General features: G+C 42.4%; 1 protein-coding gene across 4 annotated transcripts in view; it reads right to left on the bottom strand.

Annotated features, from left to right (window-relative positions):
* Positions 1-20,808, bottom strand: part of NEXMIF (neurite extension and migration factor) — a 206,230-nt gene that overhangs the window by 47,063 nt on the left and 138,359 nt on the right. For 3 of the 4 annotated variants that reach the window (XM_053373902.1, XM_053373904.1, XM_053373903.1), the window contains exon 4: positions 3,208-3,364. The exons of the other annotated variant lie outside the window; for it this stretch is intronic. The gene's annotated coding sequence lies outside the window, so the exon portion shown is untranslated. The remainder of the gene's footprint in view (positions 1-3,207; positions 3,365-20,808) is intronic. 4 annotated transcript variants of the gene reach the window in all.

Below are 20,808 nucleotides of genomic sequence, written 5' to 3'. Positions count from 1 at the left end.
AGGGAGCTAGTCAAACCAGAGCCTATGAAACCAGTCACTTTCTGTAATCAATAAAGTTGTGGCCTAAATTCTGCCAAAAACCAAACCAAAAATTTGAGACAAGTGTGGATTTATTTAGGGGGGAGATTTCTGGGTCTGAACACGCAACTAGAGTTTTTCTCAAGTATCTCTTATACAACTATCCGAGCAAAAGTGGAAGAGAAAAACTACCCAAGCCTTCACCAGGGAAACAGGGTTAAAGTAGGTCACTATGCAGTCCCCATTCAATGAGAAGACCCTGCTTTGGCAAAACAACTTAACTACAGGGAAAAGGCATCTCAGCCATGTACTTGAGTGCTTTTATTGAAGAAACAGGTTTAATTGGATCCAGAGTTCATTGGGACACAATTCTGGGTGAGTGCATCTAGGGTTACAGCCTCTGCTGGAAAAACAAGGAAGAAAACATGATTAGGGCTGGCCCTGCCACATACAAGGGTGCAATCACACAGAAGATTTTGGGATGGCATTACAGGGCAGGAAACGACCCACTATTTATATTTTTAAACCCCATTTGGCTTCCCCGTCTCAGGATGCCTCTTATTTATAAAGTTTACATACAAATATTTGCATTCCAACTGTAAACCTCTGCACCAAAAGCGGCATATACCGGTAAGTAGATTTCACTAACTGCCATTACCCCGCTAATTCAAGTGGCATTTGCAAAAGCACCCTATGATCAAATGTTGGGATTAAGCAGTGTGCAACTATCATGGAGAACGGGGGCAGGGGAGAGATTACACTACCCTACCCCAAAAATGCGTTTTCCTCAAAAATTCAGCTGGCTACCACCAGCAATGAGGTTCCTACCAGGTACCAGGCAAGCCTGTCTTTCTCACGTTCCCCAAACTTATCCCTATAGCTCATGAATCTTCAAAATTTCTGATAGCTGAGGCACACCCTTTTGTCTGAACCAAAATAAGAGACATAGTTCACTCCCAAAAGTGTGTAAGAGAGTAAGAATGAGCATAGCAGGAGTCTACCAAGCAGCCTAATCTGATTGTGTGATCTGATCTCACAAACACAGACATCCCCCCCCCCCGAAGGAAAGCAGAGCAGAAACAGTTATGCAGACAGGTATAAAACAGGCAGCCTGCTCTGAAGATGGGGACCTTGGACTTAAGAACATAACAGCTGGATGGATCGTTCTGGTGACCCATCTATTTTAGCATCTTGTTCTCACTGTTGTTGACCAAATGCCTGTGGGAAACCCTCAAGCAATACCAAGCAGAAGAGCCCGCTCCCTTTCTGTGGGTTTACAGCAACTAATATTCAGAAGCCTTGCTGCTTTCAACTGTGGAGGCAGAACATAGCCATTATGGCTAGTAGCCATCAATAGTCTCTGCCCCATGAATCTGTATAGTGTTCTTTTAAAGCCATCTAGGTTGGTGGCCATCACTGCCTCCTGTGGGACTGAGTTCCACAGATTAACTACAAACTGTGTAAAGATGTATTTCCTTTTATGTTTTCCTGAATCTTCCAACATTCAACAATTCCCTTTCGTTTCTCACAGCTCAGTTTGGGAATAGTCTATCTTGTGGAAAATATGTCTGGCAAACTAACATGAAATAACAGAAAATTGTTTCCTCCCTCCCAGGAATCAAAACAAGCTCAGACAATCAGTAAGAACACGATGCCACAAAAAGATACATAAATGATATTTTAGTATTGAAATGCATGTTGCAGATGGCACACCAGATGAGGGTAGATTCATTATTCACTCTTCTTGCAATGATGGCATCTCTCATTTTAGCTCCGCTATTTCCTCTCATTTTACTCACAAGCAAAGTTCTATGTTGTCTCCTGACTATGAACCCTGCATGAGCGAACTTTGCTAAAGTGACACTTAATGAATGATGCAGCCATGACTTGGTGTGCACTCTGCAGCATTAGCCAGGATCAGCAATCCTTGCAGTAAACAAGTAAGGGGCCAGTGGCAGAGCAACATCTTGCAGCCAAACAGGGCTAAATGAATACTGGCCGAGGAAAAAAACAACAATATATGTAGTATATCATTAAAATTAATCAGGACAGAAATGATCAAAACAGGCCACACTCATTATAATCCAAAGTATGAATAAGATGTAAAAGTCAGCATTTGTCTAACTTTCCATCTGATTTCATAAGATTATCATCATTATTGCTATTAAAAGCATGTATTAGCTGCTTCTCCAATGCTTTCAAAAATGAATTCATTGAATGCAAACACATTTCAACAGCAGGTCAAAAGAAGGAAAGACAGACAGACAGACAGACAGACAGACAGACAGACAGAAGAACAGCAACAGCAGTAGCAAAGAACACAAACCATTCGAAACAGAAGGCCAAGAAATGCACTTTGCACACGTGCACTCACATGCACATGCACACACCCCTCTGGAGAGCCAGAAAAGGGGAAATATGCTCTGCTTAATATTCTCTCTCTCTCTCTCTCTCTCTCTCTCTCTCTCTCTCTCTCTCACTCTCTCTCGCTCTCTCCTTATATACAGATAATTTTGATATTGCAGGACAGATATAGCTTAGCCACCGTCATAATTTCCCTTCCCATTTTTGAAACAACTCTTGTCATAATGTGAAAGACAGTTGATTTGGAGAAATGAGTTGGCTGGATGAAATTAATATGAAGTCCACCAGTGCAAAGACAAATTAAATTTTGAGAATCCAAGTAAAGTTGCCTGTGTCATTAAAAAAAAAAAGTTTGTACAAGGCCTGGAAATTTTCATGAATGGTGTTGGTGGTTGGTGGTTGGTGGTTGGTGGTGATGATGGTGGTGGTGATGACGACGACAATGGCAATAAATGAAATGGGCTTGCTATAGTATTGAACCTAAAGACTGCTTCCAAACCTGCCATTTAAGAACCAGCCCATTCCCTTCAATTACAACTTCCTTATTTATATAGGTAGGTGTCACAGGTACAGCACGTAACTGAGCAGTGAATCCTGACCACAAGGGTAGACGTTTTCAACACACTGCTGCAGCAATCATGGAGGCAATGGCAATCAGGCCACTCAGAGAGCATATTGTCCACAAAAATGATGTGGATGGGTGGGGAAAATGGATGTTCTGTGCTGCCCTTGGGGTTCCCAGAAACTCTCAGGATATGACCTTCTTCATATGCAAGGCCTCGCAGAGCTATTTCAGTTGGGTATACATGCTCTCCTTCCTCTTACCTTTTGAAATAATTTCAGCACATTTTTTCTTTCTCTACACAGTTGAGTCTGCAGACCTCTCTCCTCCCAAGGTTCACTCTCCTGGCGCCCGTCTTTGGGCAGGCAAAGAGAAGAGTGGAAGGATTTTCAGCAACTGACGTAAGAAGGCTGAAGATGACTGTAAAATAAAGGCAAGCAGGTTAGCGCAAAAATGCCCGTGCTCTGCTTACATATCAAGCTAAATTAAATTAGTGGCATCTACATAAGTGCCTCCTACTGTTTTTATTCCTACATACAAATACCGGATCTGTCAACTCAAGTGCAGTTATCATGGAAGCAGCACCAGGGGGGCTGGGGAAGAGGAGAAAAGCCAAAGTAATTTGTAAAATTAAAAAATCCATTAAATAGCAAAAGGATTCCAGAATGCTATCTTGGTTTCATTCAGGAGGGAAGGTGATCTACCCACAGCATCTGGTGGTCAGAAGCAGCACTGGCTCTGACTGTGGAGGTAGAATATAGCCAACATGGCTAGCAGCCATTGATGTCCAACCCTCTTTTAAAGCCTTCACTGCCACCTGTGAGTATGAGTTCCATAGTTTAACTATGCACTGTAAGAAGGGTCCATGGAAGAATTCTGTAAGAATTTGAACCCCTCTGTCATTCCTTGGGGTGGAATGTCTCTTGATTGGGCCAGTAACTTTTGCCCATTATTCCGTTGACTCCCAGTTTTATGCCTGTTCAGTGATGAAGTCATCTATTTTCTTATTGAAAGTTATTTCACAGCAAGTGCTGCTCAACAGTGGAATGGACGCTTTCAGAAGGTGACGGGCTCTCCTTCCTTGGGGGTTTTTTAAACAGAGGTTGGCTGTCCATCTGTCAGGGATGTTTTAGCTGTGATGCCTGCATTGGAGGGGGGTGGATTACATGACACCTGGGGTCCCAACTCTACAGTTTGGCGTAGCTGTCAACATTTCCCTTTTTTTAAGGGAAATTCCCTTATTCCGAATAGGATTCCTCGCAAGAAAAGGGAAAAGTTGACAGCTATGCAGTTCGGTGATTTCATTTTGCTCCTGGTCCACCTTCTTCTGATCTCTCCCTCTTTTGTCATTATATTTGGGGATGCAGATTATAGCAAAGTTTGAAGAAACATGTCACTGACAGGAGCAGCAGAAACAAGTATTTACGAAGCTCACTAGGTGATCCTGGGCTGTTCACTGTCCCTTAGTCTTCACCTTCCTCACAGGGTTGTTATGAAGATAAAAAGGGAAGGGGTAAGCCATGTACACCACCTTGAGCTCCTCAGAGCAAAAGGTGAGATATAAATGTAATAAATATTCAAAATGAGCTAAAATTTCAAAGTGAATTTTCACAATGAAATTCAAATATAATTATTTATTCAAGTACTTTTCACAATGAAATTCAAATATAACCCCAAGGCCACATGTGGCCTGCAAGGCCTTTTTTGTGGCCCCCAGCAACATTTGACACACACCCACACACCCTGCAGCCGTCATGCTGCCTCCCCAAAGCTGGGTAAGCAAAGCGCTCAGTTGTGGGAAGGAAGCATGAGGGCTCTGACAGTGCCCTAGAGTTCTCCAGCTTACTTCCCAAAGCTTAATTAGCATTTTTTTTTTTTTGCTTGAGGTAAAGGACAAAATGTTACCCGCCCAATACATGTTCCTAAACTGACCTGACACATTTCCCCAAGTGGTGGACAAGGCACATTCACACCATACATTTGATACCACTGTACATCTATGATACCACTTTAAACAATCATGGCTTTCCCCAAAGAATTCTGGGATCTATCAACTGTTACAGGTGCTGAGAGTTACTAAGAGACCCCCTGTTCCTGTCCCAGAGCTACAGACTCCAGTGTGGTTTAACAGTCAATGCTTCTCTCAAGGAACTCTGGGAATAGATTTCCCTTGATCTGGAAACTATACCTCTGTTGAAGCAGCCTAGATTACTGCAATCTAATTTTTGTAGATGTTTCCACAACACAATTAGGGTCTCTTATTTGCTCCTATAATTTGGAATGGACACTATTTTTGATTGCAGTTATGTATATTTTTTAAAATAAAACAAAAAAATCCTCACCAAAGCTTCAGTGTTCAAAGACTCCAAACCAAAATTTCCTACCTTTCTGACATCTCTTGCTAATGGTTTGCTCCCTTTGTTTTTGTAGGGCACTGCAAACATACGTAATCAGGTTCTCTGTGCAGGACCCTGTGATATCCCTGTTGAATTATGCAGAACTGGAGACTCATAAATAATGGTTCGCTGCAGCACAAACAGTGGCGATCTGTAACGTGCCTACATAGTTCTCTGAAAGAGCTCTTGAAATTCTCCGCAAAGCTTGGAGCTTCAAGCAGCTGCTTGGCATAAGCAAAACCAAACCTGAATGAAGACAGCTCTGGTTGATTTGCTCAAGACCACTCAGAAAAGTAATGGGCAGAGCTAGGAAAAGAGCCCAAGATGCTTTGAGAACACAGCTAAGGTGCTGTGCAGATGCACCCTGGCATATTGCTGGTTGCCTTTAAGCAGAAGTGTTATTATTAGCAACATCATCACTTTCTACTCTTGCTGCAATAAATGGTGTGTATTTGGCTTTGCATCTACCCCGAGGTAAAGACAATGCTTGATGGTATCTTTAGAACAGCTTCCCCCAACTTTTTTTAGTTTAGAGAAAAGGCGAATAAAAGGTGACAATGACAGAAGCTGAAAAACTGATGCGTAGGATGGAGAACGGGGATAGAGAAGGGTTTCTTTCTCCCTGCCCCCCTTCTTTTGTAACACTATAATTCATGGTCATCCAATGAATATGACTTTTGGAAGATTCAGGACAGAGAAAAGCAAGTACTTCTTAACACATCACATAGTTAAACTATGGAACTCACTCTCATAAGGCCACCAACCTAGATGGTGTAAAAAAAAGGATTAAACAAGTTCATGGAAGGTAAGGCTCCATCAGTGGTTAGTAACCAGGGTGGCTATGTTCTGCCTCCATGGTTGGAGGCAGAAACGCTTCTGAACACCACTTGCTAAAAACTACAAGGGGGAGAGTGCTCTTGTTCTCGGATCCTGCTTGCAGGTTTCCTCTTGAGGTATCTGGTTGGCTACTGTGAGAACAGGATGCTGGACTAATGGGTCATTGGCCTAATCCAGCAGGCTCTTCTTGTATGTGTTTTTTGTGTTTTTTTGGTAAAGTTTATTATTATTATTTCATGTTATAAAGCCACTTCCGACATCAGGAGGAGGTGGGATTGCAGGCTCATGCCCCCAATGCGCGTGCAGGGGCTGGTTTCCAGCCATGCGCGATCAGGGGAATCCTCCTGTAACCAATAAAGTTGTGGCCAATTTTAGCCCATTAACCTTAAATAATTGCGTCTTGTGTCTTTATTCCTACCGGGGGAGGTGGGAACTCGCCACGCAATATATATGAAATAGAGAACAATTATAACAAATGAAAATTAAAAGATGAAAAACAGGCATTTAGAATGAGTAGCTGCATATGAATTACAATAATGAAGCCCAAATAAGGACTATCATTATCCGATTATTAAGTATAGTTCCAGGTTTGCCAGTCTTCTTATGTTCTTAACCTCATTGCCCTGCAAATGCGTTGGACTACAGCTTGCATCAGGCCCAGCCAGCATGGAGAGGAAGACAAACTTCACTAGCAAAGAATCCCTCCTTGCCAACGGTTGCCATGTTGTGCTGCCAGCCAAGTCCAGATGCTGTGAGTGTTATCAGAAGCCTCTGGACCTCATGGTGGAGCAAGAACAGGTTCCTCATGTTCCAAAGGGATTTTCTGTAAGTGGAAGTAGCTCAGGGAAGGTCAACCTTTTGCCAGGTAAGGCCGAGTGCTTCTAATAAAAGAAGGAAGAAAGGACCCAGCTCCACCTTGAGCTGAGCCGCCAACTCACTAGCAATGCCCACATGCTCAGTTCCCTCCTTTGTAAGATCACAGAGCTGTAGAGTTGGATGGGGCCCGAAATAGAAGGGGAAGCTCAGCTCTTGTCCAATTCACCAATTCATAGTCCTCTTCCTAATTGCCTGGGGCAGATTCTTTAGTCTCTGTGGGTGATCAGGACAATATCTGTTTAGGAGCCTGAGTTAGACAAGCAGATGGGCAGCCATTCTGTCTTTATACAGCACCAGAGCTGAAAAAATAGGTGCCCCAGCACATTTTAGATACATTAGTTTTATTTTACTGGTGCACAAAAATGGCTCCAATTTTTTTCTAAACTGGGGCCAAAATTAGCCTCCCAAGCAAAAGCTAGAAAGAGCTGTTGTCATGAAGAAGGAGGACCTCCAGAAGATAGAGACAACTCAAAAACATCCTGAGGTTTAAGCATTCTGTGTCAGCTCAACACACAAGGGAAATAACCCTTTAATCCTGTGCACTGTGTTTCGTTTACTGCAGTGTTATCCTGCATGAAGACGTTATGAAGGATATCCCTAGAGAAATTTAAGGCACAAAAAACATCCTGAGTTTGAACTTAATTCTACCATTCCAAAAAGGCTGTAAGCAATGGCAGATGACCTTTAACATCACTCAGTTGTCAAGAGCTGCTCTGCTTCATAATGCCACACCAAATTATAAATTGCTCCCTTCTCACTCTTGCAGGCTTTGCTTTTGGTTGGGACTTTAAAATATTTATTTTCATTCATCAGGAGTGCCTGCCATTGCTGTTATTGACAATGCACCCCCCCCCTTTTTAAAAAGTCCCCTCAAGTCCCCACAAAGCGGGGATTAGATCTTTTAAAAAGATAACAGAAAGAATTTAGCAAGTCACTAAATTTATTTCCAAAAGTGGCTCAACCTGTCTTTTGCTTCTGCATGCTAATGTGAATAGCCAACGCAGTTAAAAATTGTGAGCTGTACACTGAGTTGAAGAGAGAAAGTGAACCTTTCGGGTTTGCAGGAAATGGGATCTTGATTCAAGTGAGATTTGCATTTTGATCCTAAATGGGATTGCAAATATGCTTAGTAAAAATAAATTAAAATACACTGTAATTATCCTATGACAAGTGCTTGATTGTGCTTATTCCATCATCTAAGCATGATTTTTGCTAACCTTCTTGTAATTGTTGATGCCAGTGCAAAACCCTGAATGATTACTCCCCAGCCTTTTTTCTTTTTGTAGGGCTCTTATGCTCATAGTTCAAGATTAAAAGGTCCTAATATTTAAATGTGTTGAGCATCTGGGGGCTGGGGCTGAGCACCCTCAGCTCTCTGCTACCCCAAATTCTGTCATCATTGAGAAAAGAAGGGCACTCAACGTCTCAGAGCAGCAACACCACCTAAATGCAAATTAAGGACAGGTGGAAAATTTATCCCCTTTGAATGGAAGATGATATCAAGCCATATTTCCTAGTGCCAAAAACCCCTCACCTGTGGCTGAGGATTCAAAAAGGCACGGGTTAGCAATAAGCCAAGAGCAAAGGAGATGACAGATGAAACAAACAGAGAGGAGATTGCAGCTAAAATGTCATAGGGCCATGACTACCAGTGGCATAACAAATTAATATTTGCTGGGATTGAGGCCAAACCCTATGCTAAGGGTAATTAATATAGAATTACAGGACAACAAAAGAAATTTAAAACAGGTCTACCATCTACTTCAAACTGGCCTAAAGACCATGAAGCCTCCAGCTGCCCTATTTCTGCATCCTGCCAAAAACAAGAGAAGAGGATGCAGTTCAAAAGCACGTCAAAGTGCAAGTAGATAAATAGGCGGGAAGGTAAATGGCGTTTCTGTGCGCTGCTCTGGTTTTGCCAAAAGTGGCTTAGTCATGCTGGCCACATGACCCAGAAAAACTGTCTGCAGACAAACGTTGGCTCCCTCGGCCAGTAAAGTGAGATGAGTGCCACAACCCCAGAGTCGTTCGCAACTGGACTTAACTGTCAGGGGTCCTTTACCTGTACCTTTTAATTTCAATATGAGTAGGAAAATGAGAGTACCCCTAAACATTTTTTAAAGGAATGAAGCACTATCCAAACCTAAATAGGTTTTCCCACATCCCTCAATACCCTCCTGGATTCTAGGGGCAGGTCTAGATGTTATATTCACTATGCAGATCGAAATGCCTGAGGTGAGCTTCCCGCTCTCTGGATTTGTAGGATTTCATTAGAATTCACCCTCTCAATCCTGCCCATCAGCTAGCAAAGATGAGTTCAGCAATACGAACTGGCAGCAACTCAGCTCTTTAGCAATAATAATAATAATAATAATAATAATAATAATAATAATAATAATAATATTTATACCCCGCCCATCTGGCTGGGTTTCCCCAGCCACTCTGGGCAGCTCCCAACAGAACATCAATAGCAATAAGAAAAAAGGAACAACATCAAACATTAAAAACTACCCTAAACTTAAAGCATATGAAGATGGTTGACTAATTTGTGTGTTTACAGAAGGGTCTCCACAAGTTAAATTGGGACCTCTAAGGAGCCTCATATGGTCCCACATCCCTTACATTTTAACACCTCAGAGGTGTTAAAATGTAAGGGATGTGGGACCATATGAGGCTCCTTAGAGGTCCCAATTTAACAGCATCAGTGTGCAGAGCACAGAATGTGTTCAGGGTCAGTTACGCTGACAATTAAAACAGCAAATTCAACTACAAATCAGTGACAGGTAAATTCAACAACAATGAATAATCTTAAAACACAATGTGACACTCATTAGGTATGAGGCTAAGAAATACCAAAAGCTGGAATAAACAAACAGGTTTAAATTAGAAGCCAGCATGAGTACATAGTGACAGGGCAGATCTCAGTGGATTTTGTTTCGTTTTTTTGCATACTATTGAGTATACTTGTTACCCAAATTCTAAGAAAATCCAAGTCAGTAGCGATACCAACTAAGCATGAGGTAATTTCTTTATATTGAATAAAATGTACCCCTAGACTCAGGGGAAGAGCAGGAATAATCCGCAGCCACATTCTTCAGTTTTCATTGCTGCCATTCTGGAATTTTTTTTTGCACCAAGGACAGCACGCAATTTTTGTGAGACACTAAACTGAAAGTTAAAATTAAATGCCTCCAAATATGAAAAAGAGCAGACGATTTCTTCACAAACTGCCTAATAACAACAACGCCTCCCCACTGTAAAAAAAACATCCTTCCACTGTCCAAAAATGCAAGTAGATATATAATGGCTATTCACTGCATCTCCATGTTGCACATCAACATCAAACTGTGTATGTTTTTGCACATTTATAATCAAGTTTTATTGATGATTCCATAAATTTTATCTAGTTGTTCACTGCAGCTATTTGTTTCCAAGGTAACAAATGCACTTCGCTCAAGAGACACAGTAAATCATGATCGTTCTAAATTTGGGGGTCCTTGGCCCTTTGCACTGTGGAATAAATGTATCTCTCACTGCACAAAATGATGCCAACATCACTTAAGACTGCAACAATTAGCTTCAGTTTTGTTCAGATTTTTATAATTAAAAACACACATAGGCATGAAGCTGTGTCATTGGAAAACAAATGCTGCAAAAACCACAGTTCCTGGATTTCTGGTGCCTTCATGAATGTTTTCATTCGTTCCCCCAACAAATGGCTGGTCAGCCATTGCATTTGTTAGGAGGCCCACTGGGTGCCAAAACCAATCATTTCAAGTCCAACCCTCCAAAATTGTTAGCTAGTAAGTTTGGCACTGTGGGTTAAACCACAGAGCCTAGAACTTGCTGATCAGAAGGTCGGCTGTTCAAATCCCCGTGATGGGGTGAGCTCTCGTTGCTCGGTCCCTGCTCCTGCCAACCTAGCAGTTCAAAATCACATCAAAGTGCAGGTAGATAAATAGGTACCGCTCCGGTGGGAAGGTAAACAGCGTTTCCATGTGCTGCTCTGGTTCGCCGGAAGAGGCTTAGTCATGCTGGCCACATGACCTGCAAGCTGTACGCCAGCTCCCTCAGCCAATAAAGCGAGATGAGCGCCGCAACCCCAGAGTCGGTCACGACTGGACCTAATGATCAGGGGTCCCTTTACCTTTTTAAGTTTCATAGCCACAGGAGCACCTCCACACCACTTTTGTCTCCAAGTTGGTGAACCAGGAGCCAGGAACCTCCTTTCAGGGGCCTAGATTTGGAGCAAAGTTCTTTAGCTGCTGACCATTTATATGCACATGTCTGTGCTATTGATGCCTTTTTTAAAAGTTCTCAAAGTCAGGTAGGCAATTGGGTTCACCAGTAAATCCAGTTTTGGGTATGTCTCCATCCATATTATCATATGAGAGAATTTAGCATGACTGTATTGTGCCATTTATGACAGTTACGGACTGTGCAACTGCAATCTATGTGACCCCCTATATTTACAATGAAGCCTATGCAAGATCAGTTCAAAGCACCAGAACCTGAATTCAGGATCAGGAAACACATACTGGACTAAAACATGAGATTCTGACAGAGCGATAGAGTTATGCCTGTCAAAGAGGTTCAACACTAAATGTTATAGTGGGATGAACACAAAACTTTTATAAGGCTTTGTTTCCATGGTATATACACTGGAAGGAAAGAAGTAAGGGTGGGTTTCTGGGAGATGTCATGAGATTGACATTGGATTTTTGCACGTCTGATGTGGTGCTAAATAATACAGTGGTATCTCGGGTTACATATGCTTCAGGTTACATACGCTTCAGGTTACAGATTCCGCTAACCCAGAAATAGTGCTTCAAGTTAAGAACTTTGCTTCAGGAAAAGAACAGAAATTGTGCTCCGGCGGCACGGCGGCAGCAGGAGGCCCCATTAGCTAAAGTGGTGTTTCAGGTTAAGAACAGTTTCAGGTTAAGTACAGACCTCCAGAATGAATTAAGTACTTAACCCGAGGTACCACTGTACAGAATTTGGGGGTATATATATGCAGGTAATTGGTGGTGTGACTGGAGATATGTTGAATTGCACTCCACATGCTGCCCTTCCCAATGATTTAAGGCAGGATAGTTGGGGCTGAAACTGAAAAGTGAGCAGGCCAGAGTTATTCCCTCCCCCCCAACTCACCCCAGTTACACAGAATACAGAAAACCCCACAGTCACATTTCCACACAAATAACCCCCACAAGAGGGAAAGAGGCAAGTTTCCAAATGTTTATGTTAAAATTGCTAATATTTAAACAAAAAAAAAAGGATCACAAAACGCCAACCCTAAATTGTATGCCTGCTGAAAAGGATAAAGGTAAAGGGACCCCTGACCACGAGGTCCAGTCGTGACCGACTCTGGGATTGCGGCGCTCATCTCGCTTTATGGGCTGAGGGAGCCGGCGTACAGCTTCCGGGTCATGTGGCCAGCATGACTAAGCCGCTTCTGGCGAACCAGAGCAGTGCACAGAAACGCCACTTACTTTCCCGCTGGAGCGGTACCTATTTATCTACTTGCACTTTGATGTGCTTTTGAACTGCTAGGTTGGCAGGAGCTGAAAAAGATATTAGTTCACAAAAATGTATGTATAATAAATATGTTAAGTCTGTAAAGCACCACAAGACTCCTTGCTGTTCTTGCTCTAATTAAAAGTGCTGATTTTGTCCTATAAAGCCTTAAATGGCCCAGGGACTGCCTCTCCCCATATGAACTAACCCAAATCCTGAGATCATCATCTGAGGCACTTTTGTGTGTGCCTCCTACATGAGAGTTCCAAAGAGTGGCAACATGAGAACGGGCCTTTTCTGTGGTGGCTCCCTGCTTGTGGAATGCTCTCCCCAGGGAGGCTTACCTGGCACCAACCTTCCTTTTCAACCAGGCTTTTAACCTTTGCTTTTAACTATCTATGGCCTTTTAGAGTGGGTGGGATGTTTTAATGTATTTTTTTCCTGGTTTTAATATGCTTATGTGTTTTCTTTTCGTAAGCCATTTCGTAAGTCATGGTAAAAAAGTGACTAATTGCCATGAGTTTCCACGGCAAAAAGTGACTAACAATAATAATAATGGCACTAGGGTGAGGAGGAAGAGCGTACGATCATATTCAAAATCCAGGTGCAAGGCATACGTGCTGAGTTTGCATTAAGGATATGAACTTTGGTTTCTGGGATTAGAATTTCTGTATCCTTTCAGATGCTCAGATGATGCCATGCCTTGTTTTCCAGCCAGACCCCAGGAAGAGTCAGGTTCAGGCCCTCACACAGACTCCTCAGATGCAAAGCTGTGCAAGTGCCCTGCCAAAATTGCAATGTGACATCAAAGCTACAAATGATAAACACCCATATGTTTTAGGCATATGGTCTTAATCATTAATGATACACCCTAACCTTGATCTCCTAGGTAACTTGGATTTTAAAGTGCAAGGTTACAGGAAGAGGAGGGGAGTGCTCCAGCTTTGGGTAAGAGAAGCAATTAAAAGAGAAGAAATGTAGCAACTGTATACACCGATAGTAATCAGAGATGACAGTCAACATTTCCGAAGGCTTCCTGACCTGCAATTTCAGATATTAAACTGCTAATCCTATGAGAAAATAATTACTTATGAACAGGCGTAGGTTTCTGGTGTGTTTTGGTTGTTTTTTTATATGTAGCAAGAAACTTTTCAGCCCATGGAGGCGGAGCATGGGCTTGGCATTCACGGGTGGATGCACAAGGTCTTTCGCCCACTATATGAATACAGCTCTGTGACTTCTCTTTCACACATGCAAACACCTGAAGGGCTGCACCATGGAAGACAGAGAAAAGTTGATCCTTACTGTTCCAAAGCCTAGGACCCAGAGCAATGGATCCAAATCGCAAGAAAAGAGATCACAACTCAACCTTGCGGACAACCTTTTGACGGTAAGAGCTGTTTGACAGTGGAACAGGCTACTCCCATTCCTTGGAGGGTTTTAAACAGAGGTTGGATGGTTATATGCCAGGGACTCTTTAGTTGTGATCCCTCCGTTGTAGGAGGCTGATCGAAATGGCCCTTGGGGTCCCTTCCAACTCTACAGATGTATGTTTCTATATGTACTGGATCAGTCCATTGGTGTTGCCTCTCCCTTCATGCCACAAGTGAACTTGTCACCATATATGCAGCGTTTATGGCTTTATCCACATTTATGCTTATATTTCACCTGAGCAAAAGAAATTGGTCTTAAGTTGCAAAATTGATTTGTGGATCGGGGCAAGGTAGGTGGGTGGGTGCTGTTACAGCAACGTTTCAATAAAAAGTAGAGGTAACAAGTAAAGCCTTGCAACTAAATTGCTGGCGCACGGAGTGCTTCTGCATGTATTCCCCCTGTTAATTTGGGTGGTTTGGGGGGTGTGGCATATTTGGGTCCAGTCCCTGTTCTATTTGATTTCTTCATTGGTTTTCAGCTGTGCCCCTGGAGATAGTTAAAAATCGCTTCTCAGTGTGAACTAGGAAGTGGCAGCCCATGCTGTTTGTGCACAAGCTCTGCATCAAAACTGCAAAGCAAAACCAAATCCATCCAGTGCACCTTTTTACTGTACAATATGCTTCATTGTAACAGTTTGGAAAAGGTAAAACAACAAATGGCACTAGGGGATTGTTGTGCCATCTCCTGAGCCACCCTGAACAAGTAAGAGCCAGGCTGGCTCACTCTGACCACAGTGCCACTGGTTGTGGGGTACTCTCCTGTTTGGTGGGGAGAAGACTGATTGCTGTAGACTGCAGCTGCAACCATGTCTACAAAAGTTGAACTATTCCAACACCACTGCAGTTACTGTTACATAAAGCAGCAAAAACATAGGCTTATCTTTCATGGCTGAAATCATTCTTTGATGGGGAATTTTGTGACCTACACAAGAAGGAGCTGGGGCAGGGGCAGGTCTTAATTGCACTTCTTTTCGGCTGAAGCTGCAGAAACCAGAAGCGGGTAATGCCATCTGCTGGCTGCAATGCTTTTCTTCTAGAAGAAGAAGAAAAAGAAGCTGGTACTCACCATGAAGTTGGCACAGTACATGCCACACTTTTAACCAGTGCTTTTCTTTTAGAAAAAAAAAGGTCTTATCGAGTAATATGGGAAGTCACAGAAAAATATGAATGGTAACGTATGATGTTCTTAAGATGTATTATGTGAAAACCTAATAAAAATTTGATTTAAAAAAAAATAGAAAAAAGGTCCTGATACTGCGTACCCATGGTAAACCTGATACAGGGTACCCTGATACTGAGTACCCCCAGGAAAAAAGCACTGGCTGGTTGATATGCACCCAGACTTACAGCTGTCACCTGCTGGAGAGGTTTTTGTATCTCCATGGAACATCTCCTTGGCCACATCCTGGAACTACATATTTTATTTCATACAATTTATACACCGATTGTAAAAACAACAACCAACAACAACCCCCAAAGCAGTTTACATAAAAAGCTAAAATAAAATTATCTGTAGGAGGAACTAATAACAATTTAAGGCTTACAAAAAGTTTGTTTAAACAAACAATAGACTAACAGAAGATTAAATCTCGCATCAACGTTGTGAACAACTTTTTAATTTGAGGATTCCGTATTTCACTGGCACAGCTAAATCGTGAGAGGAGGTGAACTGTTTCAACTTTAGGGGTTTGCCGTATGTTATCAGTCAGTAGGTGCTACTGCAATTGTTTGTTGACTTGACTTGATTTATGGGCGGGGTGTGGGGTGTGGAACTGCCTGCAACTGGAAATAAGTTTTCTGTTTGTTAGGTTCGTTGGCAAAGGAAGTGTAGGTGTAAACAATGCATGAATTCAAAAACTTGTGTCAGGTTTTATGGCTTAATTTCTAAATAAGAGATATGGAGTCAATCTTGTCTGAAAATTGTGCTTGGACCCACTTACATGGAAGCTCTTTCCCAGTTCACAGATGTGCAGAGAATAATTAATTTTTCTCTCTCTTTTCAGGGAGAGGAGAAGAAAACGACCCTCTGCACAACAGTAACAGGACACATTACTATGTAAGTGCTGTACAAGCTCTATTGTGATGAAAACAGGTTAAAAATTGCAGCAATGTTAGGTTAGACTTTGCCTCATCTTACCATTGGTGAAGGGTCCTATTTTTGAATGTTCCTCACCAGACATTAAACTCCCCCACATTTAGTAAAGCAGCACACCAAGAACAGAATATACACTAAGACTCTCTCTTCTATGTGCTAGTTTGTTACAAGCAATGTGTTTAGGGGTTACAGATGGGGTGCAGAATTAAAAAAAAATAAAAAAGCACATAGTAGAAAATTATGCCATTTCATTCTGCACAATTATTTTACTTATTTAAAAAGCTTATACCTTGGCCTGTCCTAAAAACAGTCTTAACACCAGCTCTTATTCTGGTGCCAAGATTGATCCGGAATCTCATCTACTGCATTTAATCACTTACTTTCTGCTGCCTGGTCTAGTTTTTATTTTATTTTCCTGCTGCAGACATTATTCCCCAAATAATTAACAGAGACAATATTCCCAAAGTCAATACCCACTTTTTTATAATTTGCAAATGCACACAAGAAAACGAAGCTTTCTGCTTTGATTAGGGGTGCAGGTGCACATATATTAAATGTTTTGCAACAAATAATTTGCAATGCTCAACTAGTGCGATGAAGTCAAGCACCTCACCCAGTACTCGGCTGTTATGCCCATTGATTTGAAAATGTTTCCCTAATGCACTTATGCAGTTCATAAATGCAAGGACGCTTCTTTAACCCCTGTAGCTATTGATCAGGTTCCTTAAGCTTGCAGTCTGATCATGCGTGTGAATAAACCTTATGGTGAACAGCAAGAAATAGGAAAAATTAGAAGCAAAACAAATAATAAAAAGATAACCAAGCAATAAGCTTTTTGTAAATCATGGTTATTTTTTTAAAAGGCCATATTCCTTATTTTTAATTCATCAAACTTTTTGAGAGTTCTGAATATCTGATGCTTGAAATCATTACCTGCAGTAGGAAATTTGGGTGGCTGGTTATCCAGCCATTTAGAAACACTTTGGGCCACCCAGAAAAGGGGAGTTGTTTCTACATATTCCGGGGGGTTTATATATGTACAGTGGGATGGAAGTGCATAAATTGCAATATCATCCCATCAAAATTGGTCTGACAAGGGCCCATGAATCCCCAGGGCTTACAGAAGGTTGAGGGAACAGAGCCAGTGGGAGGGGGTACACCTCCAACTTACTGACCAAATCTGGTCTGCAAAGCTGTTTTCCCCAAGCCATGGTCACCTGTCGGGTGTGGAACAAGTACAGGAATGGCTGGATTTGCTGGGGAACACAGCTGTGCAACCAGAAAGCAGGCTTGAAGTCTCTTCCTGTCAGCTGATAAGTGATACTTCAGAGCTGCTGATCAGCGACACTCTTATCAATGCATCATAGATCTCTTTGGAGGCTGTGTGAGGTGCTTTGAAGTCCTGACAATCACCACCTGATATCATTGTAATGTTAGGGGATTGATGGGAGGATATGAACCCCCCCCCCAATTATTCACCTATTCTACCGCCCATCCTTGCCATTTTCAATGTTATTGTACCAGAAGGAGCAGGAGGAGGAGAAAGAAGAGAAGGAGAAGGAAGAAGAAGAAGAGGAGGAGGAGGAGGAGGAGGAGGAGCCACAGGAGGAGGAGGAGGAGGAAGAAGAAGAAAATGAAGAGGAAAGGGAGGAAGAAGAGAAAGGAAATTGTTATGGTGGTGATACTTTAAGATGGGTATTGCCAAGCAACAAGTAAACATAACTTCAGGTCTTAGATGAATCTGAAGACACACAGGAACACAATTACGACAATCCTCTTTTCCTTTAGGATTACATTTCCCCCTTACCCAGCTTCTGCCTTGTGCAAAGAGAAATAATGCAAAAACATAACATGATGGCACTTATGGCTCCTTGTGAATGAATCCCGTGGCATATAATTACTTTGAACTAGTTCTCAGGCAGTAGGTCATCATGGTATCAGGGCTAGGGTGCCAGTACAATCTGCTACGGTTTATTGTCCATAAGGGTGGGGTGCGGGAAAGACTCTCCCGTGGTGCATTTTAAGCACTCAGAAATCTTTAGACCAAGGCACCAGTAGTCTTCTAGGCTGCTGTTTGATTTTTGGAGACAAAAGAATTTCCTGAACAAGATCAAAAAGAAACACAGATAGGTCTTTGAAGTGTCAGGAAATGATTGCTTCTAATCATGGTTCTGTCACCAAGCTTTTCCTTGTAATGATCCTTGACTATGATCCCTAACCTTTGGAGCCAAGCCCTCCCATCTATAAAACATGACCCAATAATTCGAAACCAGCCACAGTTAAATGTTTACAATGATTACTGCAGGAGGGAGCTCCCTCCCCCCTTTAAGGCCACTGCTTAACATTTCCTGCTCTATTTATTTAGTCTGAATCCTATCTTGCAAGTTGGAACTCAAGTTGGTGTACTTGAAGTTCCCAGGTGACATACAACCCAGAATGAGGCCCACTTAACTTCAGCAAGGTGGCTGCAACATGCCCACTTGGAGGGACCATTAGAAAGTCTTGGAATCCCAGGACAGAAGTGGGGTTGCAGGTGAAAGCAGCACTGCCACAACCACATAATCAGCATTCCTCTTCTTCCAAGGCAGTGGTAGCCAATGTGTGCTCTCCATATGTTGTAGATTGCAACTTCCAACAGCCCCAGGGATGGTGAGACTGCAATCCACAACATAGAGAAGGCACCATAATAGTTACCCCTGCTCTAAGGAGATTAATTTGGGTATTGTAAGGTTGTCAAGGGCTACTAATCATGATGGCAGTATGCTACATCCAGGATGGACACTATGTCTATGAATACAGCAGTGGGAGAGGGCTTGTGCTGTGTTCATGCCATTCTCCTGGGCTTTCCAGAGGTGTATGGTTGGCCACTGTGGGAAACAGGAAATGCCAGGCTAGATATCATTCATTACATTTACTAAGGGCTGTGTCCCTGCTCGCTCTACTCATGAACCCCCTGGCCAGTCGCTCCATATTAACCACCTAGAGCTTTCTGCTTCCCCACAACATGCAACTTTTAAGCTTGCTTTTCACCTCCCCAACCCCATTTTGGAAGTCACTTCCCTTTTCTGCTCTGCAGTCCTACTTTGCACCCATTTTTACCTTCATCCCCATGTCCATGCCTGCTCCTTTTGTGCAACTCACCCCTGTGCACAGACCACCCTCCTGGTGACCTCCTTCGTGTTCCTCCTGCTATGAGCTGCAACTACTAAGCAAACTTTTCACTTCTGCCGAAGTATGTAGCCACCACCCCTTCCTATCCTGCAGTCCCTCCTTTCAATCCCATGCTTCCTATTCCCTCCTTTTTTTTAATTAAAATTTTTCCTGTTTTACAGAAGTATGTGTAATGTCTCTCGTATTTTTTCCATGTAACATTTTTACAAATCAGTTTCATTTGTTGAGACATTGGGGGGGGGAGATGGGGGGGTTGGGTGGTGATGTTTCTATTTTGCTTAATGTATGTAGGGTTTGGTGTCAGCGTTGCTCGTGCTGTTCACTTGTGTTCCTTTGGTGGTGAGAGAGGTTGGGGTTGGCCTAGGGTGTGGTTGTTTGTTTGTGATTGGCTGTGGTGATCTTTGTTTTCGTGTGTTAGTGGGGTGGGTGGGTGTTTTGGATCAGGTTAGCCATAATGATTTGTATGCTGTTGGTGGATTTTTGTCATTGTCATTGTCTACTTTTTCAAAACTCCATGCCTCCTCCTCTCTCCTATTATGCAACACCCCTTTGCACACACACCTGGGAGGATATATGTTACATTATATATGTTACTGTATCCTTGAAACGAACAGAATGTTAAGAGCTAAGCTGCCAGTTACCTTGTTCAGTTAAGAGAAGGTTGAGTTCAGCTGATGTGTGTCGTGCATATATGGGTGTTTGCTTTCAAATAAAATACCTGTGCTAACTTACTGCATTGGATCTGGTACTTCATGTTGAAGACAACCCTTGATTCCAGGAGTAAAACACACTATGTGAAGGATCTCTCCCACAATTTTAAACCCCCCTCTCAGTGTCCCTCCCTTAGGCCATAGCCACTGATGTTGTGCAACCTGCCTTGTCTTTTGTTACTTGCACCCCACTCCACCCCAAATTTGTGCAGATACAGGACTATGATGAGCCACTGCAAATCCTCTGATGGGGATTATGTAACGACACAATTATTTTATATTCTTGACTAAAATGAGACCACTCTTGCTTTACTCTGTATCAAATGCCTGCTTAGGGGAGAAGATCTTACATCACTTATGTGAGTCATTTAATAAAGCATTAGCACATCACCTTTGCCCTGTGGCTTATAAATCTACTCAGCATCCCTTCAGGTGTCACTGGGGACCTTGCTGCCTTGGAGGCGAAAGGAATTTCACCTCCATATCATGGGTGGGAACTGACAGGCATCTCATCACAATGGGCACAGAATGATCCTTTTTGTTAACTTATTATAATTATATATTAGATGCCTTTCCAGCACTGAAGACATAGTACAATGATAAATCAAAACAAAACAAAACCCTAACTCAACAACCAAAAGATGAACAGCAGCAATCAGAACCAACAAAATCAGCTGCCTGAATCCAATGCCAATGGTTGGTGGGCCCTGTAGGAAATGCTTGGGAACCATTATCCTGACAAATGTAGCTGACACTTTCCTAACAAAATGCAGTCACCTGTGTTATGTTGCAAGAACATAGCATTACACTAGGAGACAAGGGACAG

The sequence above is a fragment of the Podarcis raffonei genome, chromosome Z (assembly GCF_027172205.1).
Source record: "Podarcis raffonei isolate rPodRaf1 chromosome Z, rPodRaf1.pri, whole genome shotgun sequence".
NCBI lineage: Eukaryota > Metazoa > Chordata > Lepidosauria > Squamata > Lacertidae > Podarcis > Podarcis raffonei.
Note: the sequence above shows the minus strand (reverse complement) of the source record. Positions and strands in the feature narration are given on the sequence as shown.